The sequence below is a fragment of the Macadamia integrifolia genome, chromosome 9, assembly GCF_013358625.1.
Source record: "Macadamia integrifolia cultivar HAES 741 chromosome 9, SCU_Mint_v3, whole genome shotgun sequence".
NCBI classification, from domain to species: Eukaryota; Viridiplantae; Streptophyta; class Magnoliopsida; order Proteales; family Proteaceae; genus Macadamia; species Macadamia integrifolia.
In genome coordinates, this window is record NC_056565.1 from 25,729,193 (window position 1) to 25,738,852 (window position 9,660).

At 41.2% G+C, this 9,660-nt stretch overlaps 1 non-coding gene across 1 annotated transcript; it reads right to left on the reverse strand.

The window, feature by feature from the left end:
• Window positions 1-9,346: 9,346 nt before the first annotated feature.
• On the reverse strand, window positions 9,347-9,453 carry LOC122090289. The gene has a single exon (XR_006143528.1). It is a non-coding gene; the product is annotated as a small nucleolar RNA R71 (small nucleolar RNA).
• Window positions 9,454-9,660: the final 207 nt, after the last annotated feature.

Consider the following 9,660-nt stretch of genomic DNA (forward strand, 5'->3'; position numbering starts at 1 on the left):
AAGCAAGATTCCAAATCAAGCATCAAGAATCAAAAGAGTCCAAATCAAGCATCAAGAATCAAAAGATTTCAAATCAAGCATCAAAGTTCAAATCAAAAGATTCCAAATCAAAATTCAAAGTTCAAATCAAAAGATTCCAAATCAAGACTCAAAATTCAAAATTCAAATCAAAAGATTCCAAAATCAAGACAAAAAATTCAAAGTTCAAATAAAAAAGATTCCAAATCAAGACCCAAAAATCAAAGATCAAAGAATCAAAGGTTACAAGGTTGAAAGAACAGTGAATTTCTTTCCTATAATTGACAGTACCAGATAGCCCAGCCCCATTCACCTAGAAGACCAGATATCCTAGCCCAGTTCCAAAGAACCCACTTCGAAGACCAAATAGCCCAGATCGGTTTAAAAGAACCCGCTTGAAAAATCAAATTCCTTGAACTAGCACATGTGAAGCCCAGCTAAGTAAAATCCAAGAATCAAATGTTTTTACTTGTTGCAAGATTGGAAGAGCAACGAATCTTTATCTTGTAACCTTTGGTCCCAGATAGTCCAGATTGGCTCGAAAGATCCATCCTGGAGACCATATTCTCTGAACCGGCACATATGAAGCCCAGCTAAGGAAAACCCAAAGAATAGATATTGACATCTTTTTCAGAATTGGAGGAGCAGTGAATTTCTTTCCTACAAATCGACGGCTCAGGTAAGTCCTAAACTTCAAAGTAGTTAAGGGATATTATTTCTTGCATTTTTCAACTCTATCATAAATGAGCAAGATGACGGAAGTACATGCTCCAGATGAAAAAATGTGGTCGTTCTTTTCTCTGCCCTTCAGCCATTGGCACAGGCTTCGACCAAAGAGAGGCATTCTATAGACACCCAATTTTATCACCCTCCCCTGGCTATGATGAAATATGGATCTTGGATGCAACTTTTGGCTTCCGATCAATAGAGATGATAATGGAAATATTCCCATATCTGAAACCTTGGAAACCCCACATGAGAGAAAAGAGGATCAAAGTTTGACTTTCTATATATGAAGGAATCTGGTCAAGATGACGAAACAGACGGATAGCTTGGAAATACGATTTCAACGATATATGGCACATCAAACTCATATCTTTGGATCTCCCGTGATCATTCCTGGAAAATTACATTTTCTAGTACGTATGCCACGCACACTGATAGGCTTGCTAGAAACCTGGAAAAATCCCTAATCCCTAAAGTTCATCCCCTACCTACCCAGATAACCCAAAAACATTCCCCTACCTGAAACCCTAGAAACCTTTGTGCGGGAGAGAAGAGGGTCCAATTTTGACTTTTTATATACAAAGGAATCTGGTCAAGATGACTATCCGATGATATATGGTACGTCAAAATCAGACCAAAGGATCTCCCATGATCATCACCAAAAAAATTCTTGATCGCACGCGTGCCTACTGCCTATGGGCTGCGGTACATGTATGCTATCCAGCCCATGCCCCTTTGCCAGTCTGTGCCCCCTCCACACATGCCTGCACCCCCTCTGCACATGGCCGCACCCCCACACATGCTCGCGCCCCCTCTGCACATGCCTGCATCCCCTCTACACATGCTCGCGCCCCTTTGCCATGCCAATGCCCCCTCTGCACATGCCTGTGCCCCCACAGGCTCATGCCCGCGCCTCCTCCACACATACCCACACCCCCTACACACATGCTCGTGACCCTGCAGGCCTATGACTGTGCCCCTTCTGGCCATAGCCCACTGCTGCCCATGTGTGCTACCACTACTGTCCATGCATGCTACCCGTGTGTGCTGCCCCTGCTGCCCATGCATGCTGCCCATGTGTGCTGCCCATGTGTGCTGCCCCTGCTGCTTATGTGTGCTGCCATTGCTGCCCATGCTTGCTGCCCATGCCTATGCCCATATGTGCGCTGCCCTGTGTGCCAAGTGATGCACACCCATGCCATTGCCCACACACCCATGCCACTGCCCGCGTGCCATGTGACTCACACTCATGACATTGTCCGCACACCTTGTACACATTGCTTGCCCACCTATACTGACAATGCCCTGTGCACTTCGGCCCAGTCTCACGTGCCACCGTCAATGGCCGGGATTGATATTCCCCTAGCTTGGTGGGTGAAGAAATTCCTTCTTCACCCACTTAAGACCAAAAACCTCTTTTTACTAAGGATTCTCTCTCCAAAAAAACCCCTTTTTTACCTATTGTATAAAAGCTCGCTTCACCCATTTTAGTCCAAGAGCCCCTTTTACCCATTGGATAAAAGCCCTCTTCACCCACTTTAGTTAAAAAACTCTCTTTCGTTCATTGGTTAAAGATGTTCCCTCTTTCCCATTGGCTGGAAAAACCTATAAATACCACCCCTCCTTTGGATTTCACATACTAAACAACCCCATCTCATTCCATAGTAGTGAAGCACTACCCTCTCTCCTCTCCCTCTTGATTTTTTTCGGGTTCAGAGCGATCTTCGTCAAGATCCGAAATCTTGTTTGGATCTTCGAAGTGTTCTTCGGGACTTTGAAGATCTTCAATCCAAGTTCTTAGTCCAATCCAATTTTTTCCAAAAATAGTGTATTCTTCAACCCCCTCCTTGAGTGTTCTTGAGTTTTACCAAAAATAGAAATCCCTCCCCCTTGAGGTTCCTCAGGTTTACGAAGAGATCTTTGTCAAGATCTAGAACTCTGTTCAGATCTTCAAAGTGTTCTTTGGGGCTTGGGGGATCTTCAATCCATTTTTAGGTCAATCCATTTCTTTCCAAAAATAGTTGTTCCTAGCGAAAGCCTTATCTGAGTGCCCATGGAATCTTTCCGGAAATAGCCATTCCTAGCAAAAGCTCTGCCGAAGTGCCACTTCAGCCTAGCCCTCCCATAGCCAGAGGAAGCTTTGTCAGAGTTCCACCTCAGCCTGGCCCTCCCATAGACTATTCCTAGTGGAAGCTCTGTCGAAGTGCCACTTCATCTTAAACCCGAAAATAGCCTTTCCTAGCTGGAGCTCTGTTCGAATCCAAATCCAAAAATAGCCTTCCCTAGCAGAAGCTCTGCCTGAATTCAAATTCAAAAGTAACCATTCCTAGCCAAAACCCTGTCTGAATACCATCACAGTTAGCATCTCTTAAGAAAGGAAGTTGAAGGTCATGATCATCTTCCCCTGAGCCAGGAGAACACGAAAGATAGTCCTTGCCGGTACTAATCAGGGGCCCACTCCTCTTGACCCAAAATAGGGGTTAAGTTCAGGTATAGTTTCTCCATGTAGACTTTATATAGACATTGTTTTAGTGTATATAGTAGTTTAAATTCAATCAATGTATTTATGTGTGATAACTTAGCCATACATGTGGAATAGTAATAATTATGGAAATTGTTCATTCTTAAGCATCTAGTAGGAAGACCGATTGAATTGAGCAGATTGGGTGCCTAACACCTTCCCAACTCTATAACCTGACACTTAACCTAAATCTCTGGACCAGACCAATTATCGGGCCCTTTTCTTCAGAATTAGGCCCACCTTCGAGTCCTAGGCCCATAATCCTAAGTGGCGACTCCAAACCATTTTGTATGATACCGATCCCCATATTGGACCATCATCAAACTTGCCATCTAGAATGATGAACTTTACACTCTTGCAAAATAGGCCCCCACGTATCTCCTAGCGGTGATACAGCGGTGGGGGGCTCGCAGGGTAAGCACACAAGACACACCCTCCCTCACAAGAAAGAGATGAAAGAGAGAGGAGAAGAGGACAAAATCATTGCATAAGTCCATTTTTGGCTGCTACCCTCACACGGTACCACCTCGGCCACAGCGGATCCCGCCATACATCTCTATAATAATTCATATCATAATCATAAAAATGTAACATATGATAGCATACCATCATCATTTGAGAAATTAATAATCATGTAAAATCCTACACATGTGAGAAGTTCTATAATAATAAATCAATCTCAAAAATAAAGCAATCCATCCATCACCTGGTTTATGCTCGTGTGTGTTAGGGTTCAAATACGGCCACCGATCGATCAACTCAATTCTAGCTTTGGGGCATGTGCGTGTCACTATCCTAGACACACAGGTAATCGTACATCAATACGTGTTAAGAACATCAGGAGGGGCCCACATGGGTCACCCCCAAAGGGTATAGACAAAGTCCCCTAGTGACAGTAATGCACTAGAAACACCCACCAAAAACAGGGACTTTCCACTAGAAATATCAGTCGTGTTTCCGGTGGAGGTGATAGAGAGATAACAAGGCTCTATGGTTCACTGGAAATAGCCCACCGGAAGAGGGCCCAGTGTTTCTGATGGCTTGCTTCTTGTGGTAGTACAGAACTGTCCACATGAATTGGGGCTTTTCGGCTCGAGCCCGATCATCGGGATTTATTCCATGGAGTTTGTAGGGGATGTTCCTAACATCATTCTAAGCAATTAAAATCTCAATTCCACTGATCTATTTGGAAGATACATCGATTGAATGATCAAAGCCCTAGTTGATCATTTGGCCAATCTTGTTGCCAGAGTTCATCGGACTCGGTTTGAACTCGAAAATGGCACCGAGGACATGAAATATGCATTCCCTGAGCTCAACATGGTTTATACACTAATATTCCATCCAAACCTAGCTTAATCTAGGTCAAAATGAAGAGAGAGAGTGATTCTAGCAACTAGGTAGTAGCTGGCACCAAGGTAAGTCTTCTTCCCCCTTCTCCCTCTTCTTCATCTTCTTCTTCTCCTCTTTCTCTCCTCTCCTATGTTTGAGAAAAGTGGAAATGAGGGAATGAATTCTTCATTTCCCACTTATAAGACAAATAGGCCTTGGGGTTCGTTTGGTTGAACCTTATTCGGACCGATCAGGTTAATATGACTTTCGAAGCACAAGAACCCAACTACTTAGGTCTGTGAAATGCTCATGTCATGAGGAATGTGTGAAGGATGGTTTGGGATCATTCAAGACTATCTACAATGTGAGTGGCAGGACCCACGGGCATCGAAACCTTGATAGTAGCCTGTTTGGCTCACTGGAAATAGTCACCAGATTCAGGCCCAGGCTGTTTCTAGTGGCTTATTTTCGGTGGTCAAGATAGCAAACTGTCTTGACTGCTTGCTGTCCACCAGTTGGCCATGCACCAGTAGTTGCCCTTGATGGTGCTCATGGTCTTTCGATAATCTTGGAGTGTGCTAAAATTCATGTGTGGGGAGTCAGGTCACTTACTGTGTGGGATTGGGAAGTATGAATCCTCTCCAGTTGGATTGGCACACAATGCACAAACACGTGGTGTCATCTTTTCTCCTTTGGCAATGGGCAATAGAGATCCAAAACTCAACTGTACTTTTGATCCCCGGTTCAAGACCTATCACAACAGTTCAAATTAGATCGGGTCAGGGCACGGGTGTAACATTTGGAGCCTTAGAATTGTGAAAAATGCGGTCGAATCGACCTGTAGTGGTTTCTCCAAGGTGGGATATAGAATGGAAGTGAACATCAAAAATCCTGATTTTAACTGAGGGGTGCCTAGAAGTGGATGGTCCCACCAATCCAGCACCCGCCGATCCAAGCAGAGCTGCTAGCTTGATAGGCAAGCAAGACCAGTGGGCAACTTGGCCCACTGCTCTTGGCATGTTGGTCCAGGCAAAGCGGTTAGCTTGACAGGCGAGCAAGTCTGGTGGGTGACCTGGCCCACCGCTCTTGGTCAACCGATCCAGGCAGTGTCCCTAGATCGACAGGCAAACAAGGACTAGTGGGTGCCTTGCCCACTAGTCGACCCACCAATTAGACTTCTCGGGTCCTAATTGGGCCCAAATTTGTTAGGAAACCTTTTCTTGTGATTCTAAACATAATGGGATCATCATACCTCATTGGTTATGACCCTAATGTGAACTACACTAAACCCAACTCTTTTATGATAGGTTGTTCTAGGAACTTTCGTCTTCGCAAGCCGGATCTTCCTCGTACCAAGGGTGATCTTTGTACACAATTAAGTATGTGGAAAGAGGACATTGCATCATTTCATTTTGGTTGTATACTAGCCATGTCATCATATAATTATTGTGTAGACTAGTCATCCAAGAGTGCCATTGCATGCATTGATGTGTGCATTATGAAATTCAATTATTATCTGATATGCTATTATCTTTAATTGCTAAATGCCTATTCTTGCTTGTGATATGAGATGGATGACTTTAAACTATTGAACATGATGCTTTGGTAGACTAGATGCCGTAGTCGGCTTGGATACAAATGCATTGGTGGCCTATGGAATGGGACGCGGTGGCATTATGCAGTCATACTATCTCACATAGGAGCATTCAGTTAGGAATTACATATCCCTAAGCTACGACCCTTCCTAGCAGTGGTTCAGGTGTTGGGTACATCACTGGGGGGAAGCCCGAAGTTATGTACCAGTGGTGGTGGTTAGAAGTATACCCGGCTAATCATTAGGATTGTCGACAACTTTGGTGATATAACAAGAGGGCCAATCGTACTACTTTTAATTTAATGCAGGAAAGACCCATTTTACTTTAATGTCGCTGAGAAGCAACAATTTACTTTAATGTCACTCAGAAACAACTATTTACTTTAATGTCGCTAAGGAATAGTGATGAGCACATTTATGTGTGAAATCTAGTGTAGTAAAACATGTATTTTACATATTTAGAATGGAGCTACCTTGGGTTTTACTCTCTTTTTGTAGGTTTTATATTTTCAAGGCCTTAAGGACTATTGGGTGCTATATCTCCAATTTTACATGTAAAGAGGTCCTATTTCTTTTCATGGTTGAGAAGAGGATGAAATTCTGAGCAAGATAGACATGTTCAATTTCAAGTACACATTCGTTTGGTCAACCGTACAAGTGATTATTCTTTTTAGGCCAGAAAAAGAATAATGGATCAGAACTTAACCAACATATAGAACCAGCCCATCTGCAGTTGTCCCAAGGGTATAAGGAATATTCCAAATGCTAACAAGGATCGATGGACCACATCCTTAAGTGATTGAAGATTCATTTTTGGTAACAACAACTACCTAGCGTAGTTGGTGAGTTGTAGTGTGCAAAATCCCTTGCTTATTAGGGGGTCTCAAGTTTGAACCTCTTAGCTGCCATTTTGTTGAGGTTTTTTTTTTTAAGATTTTCTCTCTCCCACTCATCACTCAAAGGAGGTCAGCCAAAAGGGTTTCTTACGCAAGTGGAGAGAGAAATAATGAAATAAAGAGAAAAATAAAAAAATGGGAGAAAAAATAGGAAAGAAAAAAAAAGGAAAAAAATAATTAAAAAAAATCGTCCAAGAAGTTGCCCATGTCTGAAGAAGAGAGAGAATAGAAAAATAAAGAAAAAAGGAAAAAGGAAGCAAAATCGTTGGAGATTCACTACTTCCTACGATTCTCTATCTTCTCTCTCCTCCACCTCATCAACAAGAAAAAATATCTGTTTTTTTAGAAGCTAAAATCGTTAGCTTCTCTCCCCCATCTCTATATAATAGAATTAACACAAGGGGAGGAGGCACTTCATTCTTCTTCTAGGGTTTTTTTCTCAGTTGCTCTATCTCTTTCTCTAGTTCTAGTTCTAGGTTTATGCTTTAAACACTTTTGTAAGTTCTTTTTATTTAATTAATACAAGCACTTTTTTTTTTATTCATTCTTTTATTTTTATTGTTTAAGTAATTAAAGTTGTCATTTTCAAGTTATAGTTCTAGGCTTAGTTCTAGGTGGCAAGAATAAGCCATGAAGCATGTCTTTCAAGTTCAATTTTTTTTCTTTAGATTTGTTTTCTCTAGTACTAGAAATTTCAGATTTGGTTTATTCCAGATCTGGTTTTTAGTACTGGTAGTATCTTAAATCGGTCAAGTTTTCAGTTCAAGGGTTGAAGTTCAAGTAAGTAGGCTCCTTTAGTAGTCTTCTCTCCCCCCTCTCATTCCCTCTCCTAACTACCCTTTCCTTCTTAATTTAGGATTTTAATTTCAGTCATTACATTATTGCTATCCATTTTCCCCAAGGTTCATGGCTAGTGTATGGGTTGGCTTTACCCCTCCTAGCCATAGAACTATCATTTTATTGTTTTTATTTTAATTGTCTCTGTTTCCCTAAATCCAAGTAGAGTAACCCTTGTAAGAGTGACTTTCTGGTCAAGTAGGGAAGCTAATACTATGATGCATCCCTCGGGCTAAGTAGAGAAACCTACTTGTGAGTCTCTCTAGCTTTATCCCCTTTCTTTTACTTTATTTTTATTTCAGTATTTTTTTCCTTCATTGCTTTTTAATTGCGTGGGGTGTTTATTTTCAGCTATTTATTTATTTAATTTTAATTACGTGGTTTACGTATTTAAATTCTTAGATGACGAATGGTTAGGACGTTATTTTAGATACGTATGTTCAGGACGGTAATCAGAATTATATCACAACCATTAATCGGTTCACTTTCGCATTATTAAAAGAAGCAAAAAAATAAAGTAGCTGCTCTTCCTGTGTTTGACCCATTGCTACACTGATCTGTATGCTTGCGGTTACATTTTAAAATCTCAGACAAGTTTTTGGCATTGTTGCTAGGGAGACAGCTCCATGCTATTTTTCGCTTTCTTTTGGTAAATCGGAGTGCTTTGTTTGCTTTGTTTTGTTTTTTCTTTTCTTTTATTGAATTCCTGAGAAGAATAACTTGCAATAATAGTTGTATTGGTGGAGGTTGCCATGCCTCACAGTATGATAAAGACAGGTTTCGTCCTATAGCAGTACCTCAGGAATTGACCTAAGCAACCCAAGATCCCTACTGGTAAGCTCCCAAAAAGCCAAAAACAAAATCAAAAAAATCATAAAAAAAATCTATCCATTCTTTTGTGCTTGTCTTACTCTAGTTGTGGGTAGTTTTCTATTGCATGAGTGTTAGGTGGATACGTAATACTAAGAATCGGTTAGAAAGAAGAGATCCAACAAGTACTAACTCTATATGTTTGCTCTCTTTAAAACCTTTCAATATGGGAGACAACATTAAAATCCTTCACCTAAATCTCTAAAAGATAGGTTCTACCCTGCTAGAACAGCCCAACCTTCCTGCATAGTTCTACCATAAGCTCAGGGCAATAATTTTGAACTCAAATCTCAATACATCACAATGTTGCCCCACTTCCATGGGTTGACCTCTGAAGATGCATACCTATTTCTAAGGGAATTTGAAGAGGTATGTGTTCTAATTAAGATCCAACAACTTTCTGATGATGCTGTTAAGCTTAGGTTTATCACTTTTGCATTAAAAGACCAAGCTAAGAAGTGGCTGTATGGGTTACCCACAAATTCCATAACCTCACGAGAACAGTTCACAGTTGTCTTCCTTAAGAAGTTTTTTCCAAATCGTAAGACCAATAAGCTTAGAAGTGATATCCTTCAGTTTAGGCAAAAGCCTAGTGAGTCCTTTTCCAAACTTATAGAGAGATTCAAGGATCTACTCCAAGAATACCCTCACCATGGCCTAGACATATGTCATTTATGTCAAATAATTTATGAGGGTATTGATTACCCAACTAAACAAATGATAAAGTCTATGTGCTCTGAGGGATTCACACCCTTTACAGATGAAGGAAAGGCATGGGAATTTTTACCTAACTTAGCTGACAAAACCCGTGAGTGGGAATCAACCCAAGAGAGTGAAAGAACCATAAGAGGAAAATGATATTTTAT